Source organism: Lissotriton helveticus, chromosome 1_2, assembly GCF_964261635.1.
Source record: "Lissotriton helveticus chromosome 1_2, aLisHel1.1, whole genome shotgun sequence".
Taxonomy (NCBI): Eukaryota; Metazoa; Chordata; class Amphibia; order Caudata; family Salamandridae; genus Lissotriton; species Lissotriton helveticus.
Genome location: NC_136058.1, coordinates 401654502 through 401678380, shown reverse-complemented (window position 1 = coordinate 401678380; position 23879 = coordinate 401654502). Strand labels below are relative to the sequence as shown.

The 23879-nt window shown below is 48.2% G+C and overlaps 1 protein-coding gene across 1 annotated transcript in view; it reads left to right on the top strand.

Moving 5' to 3' along the window:
- Positions 1-7559: 7559 nt before the first annotated feature.
- The window catches only part of LOC144804521 (uncharacterized), a 145843-nt gene continuing 129523 nt past the window's right edge, over positions 7560-23879 (top strand). The window contains exon 1 of the mRNA XM_078671915.1: positions 7560-7614. The gene's annotated coding sequence lies outside the window, so the exon portion shown is untranslated. The remainder of the gene's footprint in view (positions 7615-23879) is intronic.

The window sequence follows — 23879 nt, the reverse complement described above, 5'->3', positions numbered from 1 at the left end:
GGCGCTCTGTTTGCAAATATATCAGCTAGAATGTAGTTGTGGAGCATTAAAGCTAGAATGTCGGCGGTGGGCTCTGGGTGTCCGTCTCAGGAAGACACATAAGGGGTGGGGGCTCTCACTCTGGGAGTGTGAGCAGTGATTTTATAGCAGGGCCCAGGGGGCGATGAATCAAGCAATATGGCTATTTGTGGCCCCAGACCACAATGGTCTCTTCTGAGCCAGTTCCGATTACAGCCGCTTCGAGCGCTGAGCAGAGGCCTAATGGAGCAGGGGGGCTCCGGCCTTGGGTACTTCTAATCTGCCCGACAGAGTTTGTCGGAATTAAATGGCTGGCAGGGCCGGGGCGGGGCGGGCTGGCAGCAAGACAGTGGGTAGAAGGGGTTGGGCAGGCAGAGGTCTGTTTTTTAGAGAGGAAGTGGCGATGAAGCAAGGATGTCATGTCCCCTCATGTAAGAAGGTAAAATTGCCCCTCCCCTCATTTGATAGTTAAAACCAGTCTTAATTGGATTTTAATGTGCCACTCGCTCCCATAGACCCGTGGCACTGTTGTACGTTTGATAGGCAAGCCCTTTGGTGGGGAGAAAAATACCAACTGTAGTGACGAGTGTGCATTCACACCAGGGATGCCTACATGCACTAATTAAGTCAGTGAAAGACAACAAATAGGAGATTATGTTTCCAGGTGGGTGTCAGTCCAGAGCAGTGAAGCAGGAGCCCGCTAAATTATTACTCTTAATTGACAATGATTAAAAAAATACACGTTCTAGAATACAATGATTTAATTCTAGTGATTCTTCAGTGGCGCGCGCAACACACTGCCTGACATTTCGTTCCAGAACGATTTTATTTTAATCGTGGTTAAATACTTAAATGTAAACGGGAGTGCACACCTGTAATTAGCGTAGGGTCGGACTCGAAGAGGTGTTCTAAGTGCGTGCAAGAATAATAAGAACGTTTGGTGGTGTGTGAGCAGAACAGCTCCAAATTATCACTGCACAGTGCACACACTCTATACGTATTGCACTCGGGAGGGAGAGATTAGAATGAGCTTTGGTGGTGACCGGAGGAATACTGCGAGAGTGCGAGCATGTTAAAACGAAAGTATTTAGTGGTGTATTAATCAAACACCACCAAATGGTTATGTTTTTCTCGGACGCACTCATCTTGGAAGAGGTGTCAGTTCACACAGGAAGACACATATAGCCTGAGGCCTGCCCTGAGTTAATTACTATTGTAAAGTAAACTCCCATGTGAGTGTTTTTCCCTGTACATTGGGGGATCTTTATTTGTTTCGCTTCCTTGGGTCCGCCAGCATGGTGTTGCAACCCTTTGGCTGATGGGCCTCCACGTTTGCCAATGGGCCTAGTAGTAGTTGGTGAAAATAAAATCATTGTGATTGACAGATGAATGCAGGGAAGGAGATAGAAGACAAGGGAGTCAATGACAGGCTAGAGAGAGAAAAGAGACCCTTGGTGTACTGATGCTTGAGTAGCACTTATGCCTAAAAATCAAGTGTTCCTAAGTACTGACAGGGAACTTGGGGAAAAGAGGACATGAACTGAAAGCAGTAAGTACAATATAGGAAGAGGGAAGAGGCAGGATACTCTCATGTTGGTTGCTTGTCTAGCACTTATGCTAAAGCATGGGCTGTTTCAAGGCGCTGAAGTAAAGCCTAAGTGGAAAAGAGAGCCCATGAGAGCGAAAGCAGGAATAAAGTACAAAGAGTATTTAATTTACACACAAAATGTATACTTTTGAGCAGACAAGGCTGACTTGCAGTGGGTTAGTAGAAAACGCTGTTTGTTGAAGGCAGCATCTTAATTTATCATTCCTAGCTACCAATATATGATCGATTATTGAAAATGTCAGTAAATTTCAGTGCATTTAATATGCAATCTCAGTCTAGAGAATGTAACCACGGGACAGAGAGGACAACAGAATTATGCCCCAACTGCATAAAAAGTATACATTTTGCTCAGGTTCATTCTAGGCTTGGCAACGTGTTCCTCTGTAAATTCCCTAACACTATGGCAATAATTTCTTAATATTTTTGTTTATTTTACATTTTCCTATAGCGCTGCTTTTTATAGAGCCATTGAACTTTCTACCACACCATTTCACTGTAATCTTTTACTTTATTAAGGACTGGCACTGGCCACCATGTAGAGTCAATATAAACAAGGGTTTATGTGTATATTGCTTGTGACTGAAAAGGGCTAGAGAGCACAGAAACAGAGAACTAATTAAGGCAGGTGCGACAAACTTTGAACCTCTTACTTTCAATGGTTCTGGTCAAGATACAAATACGAAGTATGTGCCAAAGGGAGATTTTACTGTTTGTTAACTATAGAAATTGCCCCTGAAGTGCCCCTGAGATCTACATTTTTCCACATTGTCAGACGTTTTCATGTCTTCTGGAACATAACTTTCTGCCACTGCCGCTGGTAAGAGAGAGGATAGCTCTCTCTCCTACGAATACTTTGTTCCAGCTCCACTGGCTTGGGTGCCTTTGTGTGACATTTCCATGCTTCCTGGTCTGAGTACGACATTTCCTTGCTACCTGGGATTCCAACTGACTTATAGCAGTGCCATTTGAGGATTTGGGTGGAACCAATAGAGTAAGTGGGTGGAGCCAGCGGAGGACGTGGATGGAGCCATGGGAAAGTAGGTGTGGCCTCTGACAAACATTTGAGCACCTGCACTTCATATTTTACAAATTAAGCACTGTTCACCCCATTTGAAAGAATTGAGTTACAGAGAACCTATTTAAGTGAAAGGACGAGAAGAATTTTAAGTTAAAAGAATCCTAGTTTCAAAGTCCATTCGAGGGAAAATCTTCTATCTTGTAGACTGGAAGGGTTTTGGCCCAGAGGATAGGTCGTGTGTGGAACAATCAGATGTTCATGCTCCCCGATTAACCAACATTTTTCACTTGCAGAATCCTCACAAACCTCAGCCCGGAGGCTTAACCTTGCAAAGGGGTACTGTCAAGGTGCAGGAAAAAGAAATCAAAGCTCTTCTTTATCCCGCAGTATCTGCCATTAAATGGGCATTGCAAAGATTACCCGCTCGCAAATGGTCGCAAGTGATTATACTGCGGAACTGGGTATTCTCCCCTGTAATACCAACAGGGAGGACCGCGGTAGAAGTTGTCAGTCTAGTCCTGCGCTCCTGGACACGGGTGCAAGGTCTAGACAAGCTGTGAAGAGCGCCGGTTGATTTTAGAACCACGCACTTCACCAACTTATTTTCAGAGATTAGTCACGTTCTTTCTGTAGGCTTGTTAGATAGAAAAAGTGAAGCTTTGTGCCAGGCGTAGGCTAGAGAGAAATACCAATTTAAAGTAAACAGGAAAAAAAATATATAAAGAGAAGAATTAATACTTACCCATTGAATACTTCAGTTCCTGATTTCTTCGTCGCTTGGTTGACGGTGGAAGCTCCAGAAGGTTCCTAAGGGAGAAGTAAGAAGAATTCAGAAGATAAAAAAGTAAGGCAGAGAGTGAACGAACAAATTAGTGAAAAAGAATAAATGAACTCACAAGAGTTAAAGGGTGCTAAAAAGTTGTTTATAATGCAGTTTACCAAAGAATAGAATACTTATATTGTAGAATAGAAGAGGAGCCAAAGCCATAGGCACTTGGGGAAGGAAATAGAGAGAGAGTAAGAAAGTGGCGAAGGAAATTAGTAATGGTGTGCTTTTCTGTTACAGCGATTTCCACTCATGCTTAAAGATAGAGAGGGAATAAGAAAGGCATAAAACGGAGTACGGCAGAAAGGAAGAAGTAGAGTGGAAGAGCCAGAAGGTCAGATAGTCTCTTCTCTGTCCCATTCCCCTTTCCCCCGGCTGGGTTCGCTTACTACTCCACCTACATCCATTGCCTTGCTTTTACTACTGCCAGAGGCCCAAACATTAAAGATAATCCCTTTGGATAATGGGAACACTGGACAGTTTTTAAACTTCACTTTCACATCAGTATCACTGCACACTCAGTAAATATACCTGCTCTGCTGTAATACAGACCTTGTAGCACAGCAGGGACACACTTGGTGTCACCAGGTGGGCCCGATGATGAAGCATGCCACCAACTAGGTTGGTGGATGGGGGCTTCATAAAAAGAAAGAAGCCTTTTCTTTTTATCACTAACAACATACAGTTTTGAGTCTCATATCACGTCTTGACAGACTAGTTCTCATTGATTTAACATGCCTTTGTCATGAGCCATATGGGGCTCAATGGTAACTCCGGATATTTTTCAAAAACTCGGATTACAAGCTCTTACAATAAAATACATTGCCTGGAAAGGAGCATCTCTGGGCGGTGAGAGAAGCGGCTGAGGCGGTCCACACTCCTCATACACAGAGGACACGCTAGGCCTCAACTCCGATCCCTACCGAGCAGGTTTCATCCCAGCAGGGGACAGGTCTCCACTTCTCTGCATCTCCCTGGATAGCCCTCAACCACTCTGCATCCCCCTAGACAGGCTTCACCTCCTCTGCACCCCTCCCGGATCGGGCTCACCTCCTCTGCACCCCCAGCCCAGGCACCACCTCCTCTGCAACCCCTGTGCACGCCTGACCTCCTCTGCACCCCAGGACAGGCCTTGCTTCCTCTGCACCCCTCAAGACGGGCCTCAACTCCTCTGCACCCTGAGGCAGGCCGTACCTCCTCTGCACCCCTTGCACAGGCCTCACCTCCTCTGCAATCCCAGCCCAGGAACCTGCTCCTCTTCATCCCTGGACAGGCCTCACCTACTCTTAACCCCCTAGACAGGATATGCCTCACCTCCTCTTAACCCTGGAAATCTCACCAGCACTGCACCTCCTGTGCAAGCATGACATCCTATGCACCACTGGACAGGCCTCGCCTCCTCTGCTACCCCTGGAAAGCATTCTCCTCTGCACCCCTCAGGACAGGTCTCCCCTCCTCTGTACCCCTGGACAGGCCTTGCCTCTTCTTCATCCCCCTGGACAGGCCTCAACCACTCTGCATCCCCCTGGGGAGGCTTCACCTCCTCTGCACCACTCCCAGATATGCCTCACCTCCTCTGCACCCCAGCCCAGGACAGGCACCACTGGACAGGCCTCACCTCCTCTGTACCCCCGGACAGGCATCACCTGCTGGTAACCCCCTGGTCTGGACATGCCTCACCTCCTCTGAACCCTGGACAGGCCTCACCTGCTCTGTACCCCCATGGACAAGACATGCCTCACCTCCTCTGCACCCCCTGGATAGGTCTTGCCTCCTCTGCTCCCCCTGAACAGGCATCTCCTCTGCACCCCTCACGACCCGCCTCACCTCCTCTTCTCCCCCTGGACAGGTCTCACCTGCTCTCCTCCCCATGGACAGGACTCACCTCCTCTGCACCCCTAGGACAGGCCTCGCCTCCTTCGCAACCACTCCACCCCTGAAAAGGACACGCTTCACCTCCCTTTGGACAAGCCTCAAATCCTCTCTACCCCCCCCCCCGACAAGCCTCACCTCCTCTGCACCCCTGAGAAAATCAACTCCCCAGCACACGTATTTAAGTAAGATGTGGTTTCCCTCTAAGTTAAAAAAAAGTACAGTAAATGAGTCACAGAATATACACAATTATTTCTTTCTTTTGTCTTGTTCGCGTTTTATTCTGGTGTTCTCGGCCACAATCAACATTTGTTTTGTTGCTACAGGGTGTGATCTCGCGACTTTCTCAAGGCAGTGTAAAAAATAAAGGTACTGAACCATGGTCTAAATAGAAGTCACATCCTTCTCAGTCATTGGTATTATTTTTTGTAAAATTAAATATGGCCACAGTGCATATAAACTAAGGGGGTTAGGTATACAAACAATAGTAACCTAACCTTGTTGAGAAGATACATGTAAAGAAAGCATTCTAAGATACAGTATACGATGGAGAGAGCAAATCCAGATAAAACTCCAATGGCAAAATGACCTCCTTATAGCCCTGGTGCACAAAATCCTTCGTAATTTCAAGTGTGAAAACCTGTGTCTGTGGATTGGGTCCGAATGATGGCGATCATGTCGTGTGCTCTAGTCTGGGGGTCATAAGTCCCAAACCTTATATCCCCAAGTGTACTAAGCATGAAGGTGAGAAATATATACCTCTACTGTCCCAGTATAACTTTCTGTAAATAAAGAAGGGGTATTTTTAAAGGTCTGAAAATCCATCTCTGTAAAGTTCCAGCGTGATTGATATTTCAAGGAAACTACTTTCAATGTGGTGTTGATTCCACCCACACAGGGTTCCGTTCAGTATCAACGATGAGTCCAATGATGGGTCCTCTGATTCATGTGTTCTTGTTTTCTTCCAAGAATCAGGCTATATCTGTAAATCAAATGCTCTGGTCATGTTCTAGTGTGCTAAGCGTCAGAATAAACCACATGTCTGATAGTGCTCTTAATCCCCAAGTTAGCTATCAAAGCACTGCTTTAAAACGCTCTGTTATCCGGGGATCCACTCTCAGCCGAGACCCGGCTCTATTGGGAACTCCTTCTCTCGAGGCACAGAAACAGCCCCATAAAGTGTGAGGTGAACCAGGGTTCAATGTAAAGCCGTGTTTACCCGAGCCCGGCCACACACGGCTGAAGTCTATCAAGGCCTCACTCTTGATGCAAACGCTGACAGTCACCTGCGCCTGCTGTGTATAAGGAACGGTCCTTGGGTCTATGGTCAGCGTGGATCTCCCATCGAGACCCACAGGGAGCCGTTCATTCTGGTATTAAACATTCATCAAAACGTTCATCCTCATGTCTCCCTCGTGCTCCCTCCGGGTCCTTGGAGCGTGATGACCCGGAAGCTATCACAGTACATGAAGCCTGTGATCTCGGTCTTACCTTTCTACCGTCGCAGAGTCCAGCAGAGGATCCAAACATCAGCAGGGGAGCCGCTGTATCCAAACCCGCAGCCCGAGCGCGGTGCGCGGGATCCAAAGCTGTAGAAGAGCTCAGGCCGTCGCTCTGGGTGACTTCCGGTATCCCGACACAACAATAAACGAAGGACTATGGCAATGGAAACGGGCGCCTTCTTGGAATGGGGAATCTGTGAAATGCTCGTGTTCTGTGCACGTCACAGTTGCGCATGTGCAGAGCAAAGACACTACTCCCTATCGCCGAGTTAGGACATTGCACGGGGTACAGACTGAACTGCCCTAAACAGATGACGCTCCGTCTCACTGCGGCTGCGCAGAGGAAAGACACTCCCCCCTCCCCATAGACGAGCCGAACAGAGGAGCTTTAAAATACACCTCCGCGGGTGCTGTGGCAGCTGTTGTCTCTCATTCATTGTGTCCCCGCGCGGACCTGTGCTGTCGCCCATTACTCTGCTGTGAACGAAAGAAAGAAATTTTTCTTACATGGTATCTGTCCTCCGCGCATGCGCAGTTGTTCAGCCATCAGGCCCTCTTTAACCCGCGTTCCCCGGCGGGAGGCAGTGTCTGTCCTCAGCGCATGCGCAGTTAATTCAATGTCTCATTAATCGGCACTGTGGAAAGCGGTGTCTATCCCCAGCGCATGCGCAGTTGTCCATGAACAGGCCCCCCCCTTTTAACCCCGCGCTCATGGTTCAGTCCTGGCCTCAGGCTCAGCAGGGAGCACAGCACCCACATGAAACCCCAGGTGAGGCCCGACCAGGTGAGGTCAAGAGATACAAAGACTGTCTGGGGCTGGAGGGTCTCGAGCCTGCTGCCCGGGATTCATTTGTTGTTGTTGTTGTTGTTGCATCGATCGATGATTATTTTGTCTCAACAATGCTCATTGGCCCTCACTGCTGGAGTTGGGTCGCTCTTTTCAAGGCCTCAACAAACGGTGACAAGTCTGTGATGAGAAGATCGACTTGAATCCCGTTTGTGGCTCTCACCAGAGTGAAGGGGGGCCGCCCCGTGAATCGAAAGTGAAAGAACGCACTCCCAGGCAGCACCGACTGAGCCTCATTGTACCTGGGCTGGGCCTGCACAGCATCATCTGATGAGGCTAAAACTCCCCCAAATATGTCTCAACCTCACTAGGGCCTCAGTAACCAGGTAGCGGTCAGCCAAGGCCCACCAGGTAAACAAGCATTGGCAACGCACTCCCAGGCAGCACCGATGCGCCTCATTGCACCTGGGCTGGGCCTGCACAGCATCATCTGATGAGGATAAAACTCCCCCAAGTATGTCTCAACCTCACTAGGGCCTCAGTGACCAGGCAGCGGTCAGCCAATGCCCATCAGGGAAACAAGCATTGGCATCGCCAGTAGGTCTCGCCTCTGGGACCTTATACGTATTTAGTTATCCAGCACAATATCCTTGGTGCAACAACATCAACTGTTGCGTGGCTAAACACTTATAAGGTCCCAAAGGCAAGACCTATTGGCTATGCCAATGCTTGTTTTCATTGGTTCCTGTTTGAGCCTTTTAGAGATGCATGCTTCTGATTCGTCCTCATGTCTAACTACTTCCGCCTTTTGTTGATCTAGGTCACGGGTACTCACAAACATTTTCCAGGGGGCCGCAAAGTTTGGTCTGTGGTGTGACCGAGGCCCGCACTGATGCCAGAATGAAGGTGTTCCTAAAGTTAAAGGCCTAGTCACCTCCTTTTCCTAACTGCAATTAACCTTTAAATAAGTGTTTGCTGTATACATACGTTTTTTTTTCATGTTAGTGCTGAGTCGAGTAAACGGGAGCCCAGTGCTGCTGCTGCCCAGGCGTCCGCATGTAAAGACCTGGAGGGCCTTATGCAGCCCCCGGGCCGTACTTTGAGTATCACTGATCTAGATCCTCCCGGCGACCGCCGCAGCTACATGCGTATTTCCATGTTCTTCAAAAAGGGGTCGGGCTGAGCCGGGGCCGCTGTATCTCCTTTGCTCTCGGTGGTCCCATGGGAGTAAAAGCTGCTCATTCTGCTAAACCTTCCCTATCTCTCCAGAAGTGTCAGAGTAGACAGGCTTGCTGAGTCATTCGAGTTACTGAGTGAGTCTGTTACATTTTTGCAACATTAATTCAGCGAGTCTCTTTATTCCTAATGTATGGTGACAAGAGGCTCAGATCAGATTCTTCCTGTTTCTCTTGCTAAGCCGTAGCGCGTTTATTGGGGGGAGTGGGAGGGGTAAAACTGGGGCTGCCCTTCAAGATGCTCACACCCTGCACAGCTCAATAAGCTGCCATTTCTTAACAAGAGAAACAGGAAGAATCAGAGAAACTGACACAGGTCAGACACACGGTACCAGAGAGTACTAACTGAGAACTTGCTTGTTTTCACAGTCTTTTTAAGGCAGAGTATTTTGAATGATTGAATGTATCGCTTTTAAAATTACTCTGAATGCTTCTAAGACAATCGCATTTTAAATTTAAGCTTTTTGAAACAAATTTTTTTTTAAACTGAAATTGAATTGAATGCTAACTCACTGTGGGGAAGCCTGACTTACGTCGAACAGTGGAACGGGAGCTGGGCGGGGCAGGACCAGTGAGCACAGCTGAGAGGACTCGCCCTCGTGGGGAGCGAGGAACAGGTCAGCGCTCTAGTAGTTAAGCCAGTGGTTCCCAGACTTTTTTGACCCGTGGCTCCCTTGACCTAATTGGCAGTTGGCTGTGGCTCCCCACCATTTTTTTACCCGCGCACCGAGGTGCCGCAGCACCCCTTTGGGAACCACCTTTCTACATGAAGAATCAAGCCTAGGCGTGATGAAGGATTCAGAGAGTAGCCATCACTACAGGGCATAAGGTGCCCACCCAACACTCTCCACCAGGCCTCTGACCCTGCACCCACCCAACGCTCTCCACCAGGCCTCTGACCCTGTACCCACCCAACGCTCTCCACCAGGCCCCTGACCCTGCACCCACCCAACGCTCTCCACCAGGCCCCTGACCCTCCACCCACCCACCCAACGCTCTCGACCAGGCCCCTGACCCCACACCCACCCAACGCTCTCCACCAGGCCTCTGACCCTGTACCCACCCAGCGCTCTCCACCAGACCCCTGACCCTGCACCCACCCAACGCTCTCCACCTGGCCCCTGACCCTCCACCCACACACCCAACGCTCTCCACCAGGACCCTGACCCGGCCCCCTCCTTCGCAACGCTCTCCACCAGGCCTCTGACCCTGTACCCACCCAACGCTCTCCACCATGGTTCCTGACCCTCAGGCTCCAAACTCAGAAAGGGACGTGGTTTAGTGGCTGAAAACACAATTAGGCAAAAATCAGCACTAGTAATATGGAAAGTTAATACTAAGTAATCAACAATGGTCTCCAGAAACAAGGAGCACTTACTTATTTACTTATGCAGTCGTTCATATGAAACTTCCTCCACATGGGCCAGTGCCAATGAACAAAGTGCCAACACTCAGGCCACTTGAAAGCATTTCACCTATCCCTGTACAGGATCTCTGCTCACATACAAGGTGCCAAAGTCCAGGTCACAACTTGGCACTTCAACCATTCATTCACAAGTGCTAGTGCCCCATGTAGTGTACAATATGCCAAAACCCAGGCCATTAGTAGGCTCCCCACCCACACGTGCAGTGTCCGGTACCATGTGCCACAACACGTGCCACTTGTAGCGCTCCACCCATTCATCAGTGTGTCAGTGTCTCGGTACAATATGCCAAAACTCATGTCACTAGTAGGCGCCCCACCCGCTCCTCCACCTGTGCCAGTGCCCCTGTACAATGAGTCAAAACTCAGGACACTTGTAAAAACACACACAAAATAATGTGCCCTTGTGTACTGAAATTGGTGCTGACGTTAAGCGCTCCAATACCTTCGGGTCGAGGTTGCGCTATATGATACGAGAAAGGAATCCCACATTTAATAAATCAGCCATTGTCCTATTTTCATAAACTTGGGCTGGCAAAAATCAAAGGCTCCAGAGATCTAAAAATGAATACGAGGGGACGAATTAGTAATAACCCCCACCACTGCGAAATAGACTTCAACAGGTCTCTTAGACATAGGTCCCTCTGGATGGGGGACAATAGACATACCTTTCTTACTGATGCAGTTCCGTTTCACAGGATTGTGATTGGAACTCTGTTTAAATACCGGCTCAGTCAGCCGGAAAGCCCATGCTTGGTTGAGTTGCAGCTGAGTGCTGTTCCCCCAGGAACCGAGCGGTGGAAGCCCTGCGTGTCATATGCGAGGACCGTCAGCTAGTCAAGCGAACACTTCAAGAGGATCACGTGACCTGGCAGCACAAAGGAGGAGGAGGAATTGCGGCTGCAATTTCCACGACCCACATCCTGCGCCGCGGCGCCCCTGGCTTCTAATCACGGCGCACCAGGGTGCTGCGGCGCACACTTTGGGAACCACTGAGTTAAGCAAAAGCCTACTTATGGTGCCCGCAGCACGGACGGGCAGCGGCACGCTGCTGGCGCGCCTATGACAAGCCCGTCTGCGTCCGGACACGGTCATGGGCAAGGAACCATGCCGGATTCAACCCAGAAAACGGTAAGCTCATCACATATGATAGAGCATTATTACTCTCATTGAGATACTCCGGTAGAGTCCAATGTGAGATTACTCTAGCGCCAACAAGCTTGATAGGGAAGAAGATGTCATGCCCTCTCTGCCGGACTAAGTTTAACTCAGGCAAGATTGAAGGGCCACTACAACTAGATAGGCCCACAAGGAATGAGCAATGGGAAATGGGACTTATTAACAGTAGATCCTTGCCAGCACACACCACAGAAATCATAATGCTAATAGAGAATGAAGAACTTGACATTCTCTTCGTTACTGAAACGTGGTTGAATGACTGGTCCGCCCCTGGCATAATCCAAGGACTAACCCCCGATTTCCTTATCCAAAGGCAAGGCAGGATGGCAAAAAGGGGAGGCGGGGTAGCAATCATTTACAAAAACGACTAAGAATGCATGATATCGTCCGTTGCCACCACCAACAGTGAAACTGTACAATTCAGCCTAAAACATCGGCTAATAACTCGTTTTCAGGCACACTGCTCTATAGACCCCCAGGACCCCCCACTCCGTTCCTAGAGGAATTTCCCAGCTTAATAGCAGACATGGTGGCCAGCAAGAGCTCCATTACATTATTGGGGGACTTAAACTTCCATCTGGATGAACCTCATAATACCACAGCAGTTAGATTAATTCATGACATGGAGGCCATGCAACTGAAACAACTGATAAACACAAGCACCCATGTAAAGGGTACCATATTGGATGCCATTTTTAGGTCTCGCATACGCAGTGCGAATGCGCTGCATAAGAGGACCTTTAGCCATTGCTCTGCTCTTTTTGGAAGCACATACTCGTGCTTCTGGCGGCATCCGCCTTGCGGGAGCAAGCAGGGGCGCGCCACAAGCACGAGTATGTGATGCAAAAAAGAGCTGATTGCGTGCACACGCACGCTGACATTCTAACGTGCCCCAAGTGCACGCATGCACTACTTGCATCTTCAAATGGCACTTGCTTTAACAAATCTCATCAAAGATCGCTCCTACCACTGATGCACGCACATCTACAGGGAGAATATTTGAATGTGCTTTACTTAATCAAAACCTGTTCATTCAACGATGGCTCCGTGGATGCGCAAGCATCAGCCAGAGCTCGCTTTGAGTACACTTTTGAATAGTTAACAAAATGCCACTTAAGGACAGCCACCGCAGATACCCATGCATACATGAATATCTAGAACAACAACAAGCACCTGTAAAGAAACTAGTTTTTGCAAGCTTTTTTTATACTCAGACTTTTGAAGATGACTGTCGGGAGTTTAGGTATTATTGCAAGATTTGCTCCTGCTTCCAAGTAAACAACCAGAGAGGTCTAATCCGTGGCAGAGATGCATTTTCAGAGTCTCAGAGTCCTCCAGTTCAATCTCTTTATTAGTTTAAAATGAGCAATAAACAGTTAGTGTATTCATTCTAGGGTTCGCCTGGAACACAAGTCAGAATAGAATAAGATCATATCTCCCCAGAATTACAAATATGCATAGATGGTGCCTTCAGCATGCCAGTGCACAGCATTGATGCCATTTTTGCATCCACTATTAGAGGGCATGATTCACTGTATATTTCCACTGCCGCTCTGATCATTGACACAAAAACATTTTTTTATTAGAAAGGAAACACCAGAGCAACACTACAAAAACAGTAGGAAACGATCTTTCACAGGCAACGTTTATTTGATTATATGTATTAACCCTATTTTAAAATACGGTGTATAGCACTGTACCAAAGGAAACACCAGTGCAACACTCAACAAGCATTGGCATTGCCAATAGGTCTCGCTTTTGGAACCTTATAAGTATTTAGTTATGCAGCACAATATCCTCGGTGCAACAGCATCAACTTGTGCATGGCTAAACACTTATAAGGTCCCAAAGGCGAGACCTACTGCTTACACCAATGCTTGTTTCAATTGACCATAAGCTAAAAGTAGGGACCCCTATACCAATGCCAAGGTCGGATCATTATTTCACTGGAAAATCCACAGGCTCGACACACCAGTTATAAAGTAACCTGGATTAAGAATAAATGGCCAAAATCCCTACCTGACAACGTAAGGATTGAATTAGAGGACCAAGCCTGACAGATGACGTAGAAGAGGCCAACAAGATTTGGGCTGACTGGCTCAACAAAGTTGCAGCCCAACACCCTCAGAAAACCAGACAAAGTAAACTTGATGTTAGGATTAAAGTCCCATGGTTCAATGAGCAATTAATTCAGACAAAAAAATCATGTAAAAGAATGGAAAGGTTGTGGAGAAAAAACTGTGATCCCGCCTTCAAAAGTCAATATAAGGCAGCTATTAGACAATATCTTAGGGAGATGATCCAAGCACAGACCAAATTCTTCGAAGAAAAAATTAATACTGCACACAACACACAAATGGGTTTCCGGCGCACACAACACACAAATGGGTTTCCGTCCCCAACATAGCACAGAGTCAGCTCTGTTGGTGGTAACTGAGGAACTAAAAAAGTGTTAAACCAGGGGTGCACAGCTGCCATCCTGCTCCTGGATCTTAGCGCCACATTTGATACAGTTGACCATTGCACATTGATAAATAGGCTAAAGGAAGAATGTATCACAGGCACAGCAATAAAGTGGCTCACTTCATTTCTGAAAGACAGAGTTGCTGGAAGGGGACTATCTATCCGATACCCTCCAACTACCGTACGGAGTCCCACAGGGCTCTGCAGTGAGCACCACACTTTTTAATATTTACAGGCAACCTCTTACAGTGATTGTACAAGAATTTGGTCTATCCATAGTGTTGTACGCGGACGATACACACCTTGTATTATCAGTGACGAACGACCCCCACTCCCTACACAACAACCTAGGGCATTTCATGAAATGAAAAGCTGAATGGATGTGTAAATAGTCCCTTAAACAGAATGAGGATAAAACTGAACTCGTGTTCCTGGGAAACAAAACAGTCCCCAGGAATCTTATTAGCTGGCCTACTCAGTTGGAAGTACCACCAACCCCCAAGACTGCCATAAAAAACCTGGGAATCTGTCTAGACAAAAATTTAAGCATGGACACCCAAGCAAAGAAACTTTCAGGCAAATGTTTCGGCTTACTCCTTATGCTTCGTGAAATTCTACCCATCCTACCTGAACAATCTCGTAGAATTGTGATCCAAGCATTAATCTGGCCTCTTATACACAAGTTTATGGCTTTATTACATTTATGACATCAGTGGTATTGCTTTGAAGTACGAAAAAGGCATCTTTGGAATCCCCGGTTCAGGCCCGTTCTCACACATATCTACAGTAGGGGTCCCCACCCAAATCTCAGCATGATGGCTATCGCGCAGCTGGACATTCCGCTGGGAACAGGAATGCGGGCGATCGGTCGGATCTAAGGGTGTGAAGGCATTGATTAATCCCCGCTCCTTTGATGTGAGTCGAGGTCCTACTGTAGGGGGCAATAAACCGTATCTGTTGGGCTAGGTGATGGCCTGGGATCAGGCCGGACAATCGGGCAGAGAGGAAGAGGTTATCAAAAGGGTCTGTTCTATGAATGAGATGAAAGAGTGAGGGGGGTTCAGCACGGGATGTGGCCCGGGGACAGGGTCGCGCTGGAAGTGCGTTTATGGCCCAAGCAGGAGAGACCGGGGGCTGTCTGGGCGCGGGGGGGATGCTTGCGAGGCCGGGGAGTGAGGGGGAGAGACGCGCAGGCTATTGGCAGTGGGCAGAGAGACCATGGCAATCAAAATGGCTGCTGCTTACGCGCACGTATGTATCTGAAAAGGACAAGATGGCGCCGATAATGTTTACGCCACAATCCAGATTTTAACAGTCCTCCCTTTTCAACATATCTAGCCAGGTTGTCAATTTATGTCTATCCCCATTATATTACGTATTTCGATATCGTACAAAGCTTTCATGCGTTCAGCTTCGAAGTTCGGAGTCTTAGGGCAAATACAGTTAGCAAACAGTGAGCATAGAGGCGGCAATCATTGAATACCCTGGCAGAGTCCACATATTACGACGATTGGTATCAGTACGATCATGAACAACCTCCATCCCCAGTCCTTTACAGCACTCCAGAACCAATTCCCAAGTGACCATCCGTCTTGTTCCTGATGAACTTCTGAGGAGAGTCTGTGGAGGTGTTCAATGGCTTTGTAGACTGAGGGCGAATTGTCTGGTATGTAGGTACAACAGCTGGACCCGATGATACGGCATGCTCCTCCACGGTCCGCCAGAACCACATCTAGAACAAAGCGGTTTTGAAGAGCCACCAGACGGACCGCCTGAAGCTCGGCTGTATTGTTGGTGAGGATACCAGCTGTAATGTTCATCGATGTTTCGACTGCCTGGGACAAATGCCAAATGGCACGACTGTTCGCCATCGGACCCCAAAGTGGAACAAGTCCCTTTATTGCATCCAAGAATTGTGCTCCAGTGGAGTCGGCCTGCTCAATGTCCTTTGCTTGTTTTTGTCGGTGATGGTTTGCCGGAGCCACATAGGTCGGAGGAAGGATGAAGGCAATGTAGCAGGTACCTCCCCAGCCCTTTGGGAGCCAGGTGTAGGCTTTTGTACCGCAGACGAAGTACATGTTTGGAGAGGTGATAAAAGAGGGCGGGTCGGTTGAGTCCAAAGTTCTGGTGATGCGGCAAGCGCTGTGGCCCACCAGTTGTGTCCCATGGCCTGTGATGCATACAAGGCCCGAGACATTGACGACAGATAGGGCCACAGTCAGGGTGGCAGCCGTTCGTTTCCGGAGGTAGGAGAAGGTGGGTCTGGCTGGATTGTTGAATACTTGCATCAGCTGTGTCTCGAAGGTCCACTCTACTCCTAGTCTGTTCGTCCGTGAGGGTCACACAGTCATGTATAGGGGGCACATCGGGATCATTCTCAGGCAGAGGCAACAAGGTGGCTGGGTTCAGTGTGGTGCATCGTTTCAACGTGATGTGAGGTGCGAGCAGTGTCAGTTCGTACCCAGTCAGTCGTGCGCTGGTCAGGTGTTGTGTCTTGGTCTGGTTTAGGAGGGTGTCAACAGCATGGGGCACTAGTACAGTGAGGGAATTCGAGAGTACGATCCCCTCACTTTGTCGGATAGAGACAGCAGCAGCAGCTACTGCTCGAAGGCAGGCAGGCAAAGCTCTCGCTACAGGGTCAAGAGTGGCAGAGAAATAGGCACATGGTCGTTGTTTGGGGCCGATGGTTTGGGTCAGGACAGACAAAGCGCATCCCTCCCTTTCGTGGGTGTAGAGAGAGAAGGGTTTTGTATAATCAGGGGTTCCTAGGACTGGTGCTGAACAAAGAGCGTCCAAGGGAGCGGGAAGGGGACATCTTTAGCCAGTAGGGAAAGTAGTGGTTTCACAATGAGGCTGAAATTTGGCAACCATTGTCGACAGAAGGAGGTGAGGCCTACCAAAGAGCGGACTTGCTTCGGGGTTTTAGGGATAGGGGTCTCTAGAATAGCCTGAATTCGATCGGGTGTGAGTTTTCTCCCATCTTTGGACAAGAGGTGGCCTAGGTAAGTGACTTGAGGTTGGCAGAATTGCAACTTCTTCTTGGAGACCTTGTGGCCGTTTTCCGCGAGGAAGTGCAAGAGTTGGATGGTGGCTGTGACTGCAAGTGGAGTGGTGTCGGCCGCCAAAAGGATATCATCGACGTACTGTATCAACACCACTCCATCCGGTAACTGGACTGCATCCAGCTGTCTCTTGAGGGCCTGGCTGTAGATGCTTGGACTTTCAGTGTAGCCCTGGGGTGCTCTACAAAATCTATATGAGCGGGATTTTAAAGTGAAGCCGAAAAGGTAGCGGCTGTCTGAGTGGATGGGGATGGAGAAAAATGCGTTCTTGAGATCGATTACCATGAAGGTGGTGGCAGTGGAAGGAATCAGGGTCAGAATGGTGGTGATGTCTGAGACTACAGGGTACTGAGGTACGACTACTTTGTTGACTTCTCGTAGGTCGATGATGAAGCGGTACGCTTTTTCATCTCCCTCACCCTGCTTCTGTACAATGGGTAGGATAGGGCTGTTGCAAACATTGCTAACTACTTCTTCTACCACTCCTGCGTCTACCAGGGACTGGATGATTTTTACCAATGCCTTCTCGCCTTCGGGCGATATCCGATACTGTGGGAGTTTTGGGAGCACTGCGTCCTGTCGAACAGTTATGTGTACAGGGTCTATCATCATGTGTCCTACGTCCGAGTCAGTCTTTGCCCATAGGTACAGAGGTAGGGTGTCGAGTAAGGACAAGTCAGCGTCAGTGATGGAAAACATGCGTTGTGTGTGACAAGATCTGAGCAGCGTTGGGTTGTCATACAGAATGACTCGAACTCCGTCTTGTGAACACCTAATAGTAGCTCGAAAATGTTTCAACAAGTCAACTCCCATAATAGCGTCGGGGGTGTTGGAGGAGAGCAAAAACGTTGTGTCAGTGGTGTTATTGTCCAAGTTAAAAGAGATCGGTGTGGACAAGGGATTAGTGGAGGGCGTTCCATCAAAACCTATTGATGTCACATGTGAGCCAGACAAAGGGTGCCCTGGGAATCAATCGTTTAGACAACGCGCTACGTGATACACCAGTATCTACCAGAAATGGAGACTTCGTACCTAGGACCTTAGCGGTGACATAAGGACCTTGCTGGTCAACATAGAGCTCGACTGGATCCCTTCCTTGCCCCTGGCAGTCCTATGCAAAGTCATGGGCATTGTCGCAGTCAGACTGTTGGCACTGATTCTGTCGGGGACGGTCAAACATGTTCGGTCTGCCAGGTCTGTCATTGTTGGTGTCGTTTGTGTGCCCTCGTCCCTGTCCTCTATTTCTCGGCCCGCCCGCTACGTCTCTCGTGTCTTTATTTCTGAGTGCTTTTTGCGGAGCTGGACATTGAGATTTCCAATGGCCAAATCCTTTGCAAAAAGCACACTGGTTCTCATCGAGGTCTGTTCGTGGAGCGCCGGGTGCGGGTGTGCGGTCTCTAGGGGGTGGATTTCTAGGAGCATTCGACTGGTAGTTCCCTCTATACTGTTCCCTTCCTATAGTCACCCCTTGCAACTGAGCAATCATCATCCTCTCTTTCAAGTCCTTTTTCTTTTTCTCGGTCGCTTGATCGTTCTCGTTCTTTTGTCGCTCATAGTATTGAGCCATCTGAAGGATAGCTGCGGGCTTGGAGGCCGCCCAACTACTCTCGCTAGTCTGTAGTTTCTGCGAGACTTCTGGTGTCAGGCCTTTCACATAGTTCTGGACAAACAAGTGATGTCCGGTTGCAGTGGTCATGTCCTGGCCGCTGTAATCGGAGAACACCGTTTCAAACCGGGAGAAGTATTCTGATACGTCTTCCTGGGGTTTCTGGCGACAGGCCGTTACTATCGACCAGTCCACCTTCCTTTCTGGGACTAAGGTTTTTAATTTCTGAACGATCTTGTCTGGTAGGTCTAGAATGGCTTTCAAAGGTTTCTGTCCCGGCTCTCCATGTTTGTCTACATCACCGAGTTGTATCCAGGTATGTCCGAACAGCTCAAGGTGGTCGACTTTCCGGATTTGCTTCCACACATCAGCTGGCAGACATAACCCGAAGAACAAATCGATATACGCTAGGATCATAATCGTCGAACCCAAAGCGGTGGCTAATTCTGTATAGAAGGCTGTGGGGTTCTTTCGCAGATCAGGCAAGGACTTTCGGAAAGTCAGGATGTCTTGCCGGTCCCATGGTTGGTAAACCCAGTTGTAAACTACCCTCCCTCTCGCATCTTGGTGATTAATATCATCGTGTTTTCCCTGTCCTCGTGGGGGGACCCAATAGGGGGCGGCCTCCTTTATGGGCATCATAGTGTCAATTTTTTCTACTCTGGCTTCAGTCGCTGCAGGAGTCGTGGTGTTAGTCTCTGGTTTCAGTTCCGTGAGGTGGCGGAAAACTTCAAGCGTACGCGTGAAGAGGTTCGTCACATCACACTCGCCCCCATCTCCGACATCAATTTTCCTATACAGAGTCGTTAGGTTTTCAGGGCCTTTTCCTTGGTATCGGTCCTCGTAGGCATTAAGGGTGTGGTAACAAAGGCGTACGACAAAGTGTCGTCTGTGGCTATTGGCATATGTATTGTACATATCCGTTACATAATCCACACTTTCCTTTTGCACCACCAGTGTCTTTACAATCTTATCGATCCCAGCTCGTTCGTCCTTACTTAATCTATTCGGTCTTTCCTCCCTGCTTCGGGATCATCTGAAGTCGCTGCTCGCGCTGCGCTGAGTGCGAGGGGTTCGGTCGGCGCAGAGGCCGTGAGGACCGAGGCTCCGGCACTACTCTTGCCTGTCGTTGGGGGTTGCGGGTGTTGCGCTAAGGGCTGGGAAGGGGCATATGGAGGGGGCATGTAGATCGGGGGACCTAATAGTAAATCATCGTTCGTTCGCTGTTTCGAAGGTAGCTCGGGGTAAAGTGGAGAGGGTGTCCTGACGGGACACTGGCCCGATGATTCGGAATCTTGTTTTAGCTTGGTTTCCTCTCTTTCTTTTATTTCTTCCTTCAATTTGTTAGCGGCTAGGTGAGCTGCTTTGCGTAATTCCTTTTCTAACCTGACCTCATTTCTCTTTTTCCGTTGTTCTGTTTCTTTGCGCCACATTCCGAAGCTATCGAGCATAGTGGGTGTTGTCTTATTGTTATAAAGGGCTGTTCCCAGCGCGTTTATTTTATCGTTATCAAAGGATCCTATCAGTGGCCACTGATTTTCCCGATCCTTTCTCGTGTATTTATGCCACAGCTTACTATAAGCCACGGTGACTAGTCCATATTTAGTAAACATGTCCTTATTAGGGGTGCCCTCCAGTGGAGCCGGATGGTTCACCTCTAATAAGCGGTCCGGGCTGAACCAACTACCAACAAAAGGGGCGAAGACAGGCATGACGGGTTACAAAGGGGACAAAAGTCTGCACTACCTATCCTTCACTATCCGCAAAGACTAAACAGAGTATTGCGATCCTGTGCTTATTTGTGAATAGAGAATAACCCAAAGAGAACCAATTCCGAACGATCAATGTTCGGATAAACAATCAATCAAATGAGGGATAAAAATAGGCACGACGGATTACAATGGGGGCAAAAGCCTGCGTTACCTATCCTTCACTATCTGCAAAGACTAAACAGAGTATTGCGACTCTGTGCTTGTTTGCAGATAGAGAATGATCCAAAGAGAACCAATTCCAAAACAGTAAATGCTTGGATAACAATCAATCAAATGGAGAGGGAAGCAGGCACGACGGATTACAATGGGGGCAAAGGCCTGCGTTACCTACCCTTCACTATCTGCAAAGACTAAACAGAGTATTGCGACTCTGTGCTTGTTTGCAAATAGAGAATCTCTCAGAAACAATCAAATGAGTAATACTAGTATTTTCAAACAATCAAACAATCAATTCGCAATTCGTCGTGTTACACGACCTTACCCGGACCGCATGGACGGTTTCTCGTCTTCCGCTTCCAGCGCCCGATCGTCCTCTATTCTCCGTAATTGCTGTGGCACTCCTGATGGTTCCCAGTCAGGACCGTAGATCACTCGAGAGAGGTCTGCTCAGAACCGGTGAAGTTCGGATGATCGGCTGCCAGACGAGGGTCTATCGGGCAGGAGCTCTTCCCGATCGTTGCAGTTGTTCACACTGTCGTCGGGACCTCTCCCACTGGATCCACGTGTCGCTGATGGGCCCCACGTTTGGGACGCCAATTGTTAAAAGGTAGGGCCGATGTCGACCAAGAACCTTCAGTGTTTGCCCGGCGTTAGCCGCCTCTCATACCATTCGAGATTACCAAACAAAGAGGCAGGCGCTGGAGACAGAAGGCAGGAAACAGGAGTTTATTCCGACGGAGCAGAACACGTCAAATCAGACAACAGGGTATCTTCTCGAGGTGCTCTAACCGCATCTCTGAGGCCTGGCCTCTTATACACAAGTTTATGGCTTTATTACATTTATGACATCAGTGGTATTGCTTTGAAGTACGAAAAAGGCATCTTTGGAATCCCCGGTTCAGGCCCGTTCTCACACATATCTACAGTAGGGGTCCCCACCCAAATCTCAGCATGATGGCTATCGCGCAGCTGGACATTCCGCTGGGAACAGGAATGCGGGCGATCGGTCGGATCTAAGGGTGTGAAGGCATTGATTAATCCCCGCTCCTTTGATGTGAGGCGAGGTCCTACTGTAGGGGGCAATAAACCGTATCTGTTGGGCTAGGTGATGGCCTGGGATCAGGCCGGACAATCGGGCAGAGAGGAAGAGGTTATCAAAAGGGTCTGTTCTATGAATGAGATGAAAGAGTGAGGGGGGTTCAGCACGGGATGTGGCCCGGGGACAGGGTCGCGCTGGGAGTGCGTTTATGGCCCGAGCAGGAGAGACCGGGGGCTGTCGGGGCGCGGGGGGATGCTTGCGAGGGCGGGGAGTGAGGGGGAGAGACGCGCAGGCTATTGGCAGTGGGCAGAGAGACCATGGCAATCAAAATGGCTGCTGCTTACGCGCACGTATGGATCTGAAAAGGACAAGATGGCGCCGATAATGTTTACGCCACAATCCAGATTTTAACATATCTGTTCGGCGCAGTTAGAGCGCGGATAAAGTTCTACGGACCCATCAGGCTGTGAATGTAACCTAAGGGATTAAGATGAAATGAAGAGCTTACCTCCTTCTTGAGTGGCTCCAGACTGCTGTGTGCAGACCTGATAGCTGGCAGCACCCTGGAGTATGTATGTATAAATCAGATTATGTTGGAAGTAACCTGCAATATAGTGTCAGGCAACACCCTGCCAACAAGTAGGATTTCTCATAGTATTTTATTTCCTGGCACATTAATGGTGATAGTCTTTTAACAGGCAGAAGAACAACACTTGACCATATATTTTCCTGGGTTTGTCTTTAAAATGACTTACCCATTAGGAATGGCATTTCGTTCTGCTGGAATAATAACACAAATTATCTTGCACTCTGCTATGATGTTGCACAGATCTTTGGTTGCATTACTTCCATGTTTCATTCAAACATGCTTTCTACAGGGCACATACATGATTTGCTGCTGTAGAGAAATAATGCTCCTGTGTACTGTGGCAGCCTCAGAAATATTGAAAAACTTAATGTTTTCTCTTTCAGCACTTCCTAGTAACACCTTTCACTTTTTGACTCAGTCATTTGGCAGAAACATATGTTTGTACCATTAAAATAGTTGTGATGGGGAACATTCATGTGGGGTTAGGACTGGCTCGACCAGAGTGCTTGCTGACTTGGAGGAGTATGGAGTTGACCACCTTGCCTGGTCCAGTGTGGAATCAAGCCAGCGATGCTTTGCTGCAGCCTCATTTGCCCTGATAGCTGGTCAACAGTTTGAGGAGGAGGAGGTGAAGAGCTGGCTAAGTGTGCCATGAGGCTGGCATTTCAGTACATCCCTGAGAAGTGAGCTTTGAGTCATGTAGTGTTCCTGCTCACCACGTGCAAAGCCTCAAGAATTCCTGGGTGTGAAGGGCGGCTGATTCTGATTGGGTGCTTGATGGTTTACCAGAAACTCATGTTTTTGATTGTTCATGTTTGTCAGAAGTTAATTAAACACTCCCAGGGGTTTTATCTCTTCAGTTGACACAAGCTGCAATAAAAGTTTCTTTCTTGTTGCAAAAAAATATGAATGAGCCTCTGTAGGTCAAAGAATGTTGTGTTCTGAAGTTGACAAAAACTATTCTCTCTGATAAAAGGAGATTCTAGTGGCACTGTGAGCAAGCTAATGTAAAAATAGGCTAACATACTCGGCTGGGGTGTACAGAGGCAGTCTGCTGCCAGATCCACAGTATATGTTATCTAAAAACAGCGCAGGTCCTGCATGAAGGGTATTATAGGAGCTACACTACATGGCGCCACCAACGTTTGGTACTTATTTAACAGTAGAATCTGAGTAGCTCAGTTGGGGTTATTCCCAGAGACCCCTACTTACAAAAACTAGAGTTGTGGAGTGGGTGGGCGCAAACTCCGCCGCAGCTGAGTAGGCAAGATATCCTATGTATTGGTTGTTGTTTAATCAAGCTTGAAGGAATTTACCTAAATTGTGCATAAAACCGTACCTTAAAATACCTTCGACAGTTATTCTGTGTCTTAAACACGATGTGTAAGAAGCAGCCTTAACCCCAATAACCCAGACACTTAATCAGTCTGAAGAAGACGATGTCAATGTAAATACGGATTGCTCCCAATGTAAGGCATACTCTGACAGTTAAACTACTAAAAAATGGGTTACCTCCCAGAGGAGGTGTAGTAACATTTGTGATAGAGGCTTTCCAGACAGAGGTATTCTACTCATAGGCTATATTCCCAGCAGCGAATGCCATAACAGAAACGTTTCATTATCACACACATGAAGAAGTTCCAGCGGTCTACACTCCGTCTGCGGACATTGAGATTCCGCTTATCTACCAGGAACATTTTTTCTGGTTTAATGGCGCCGT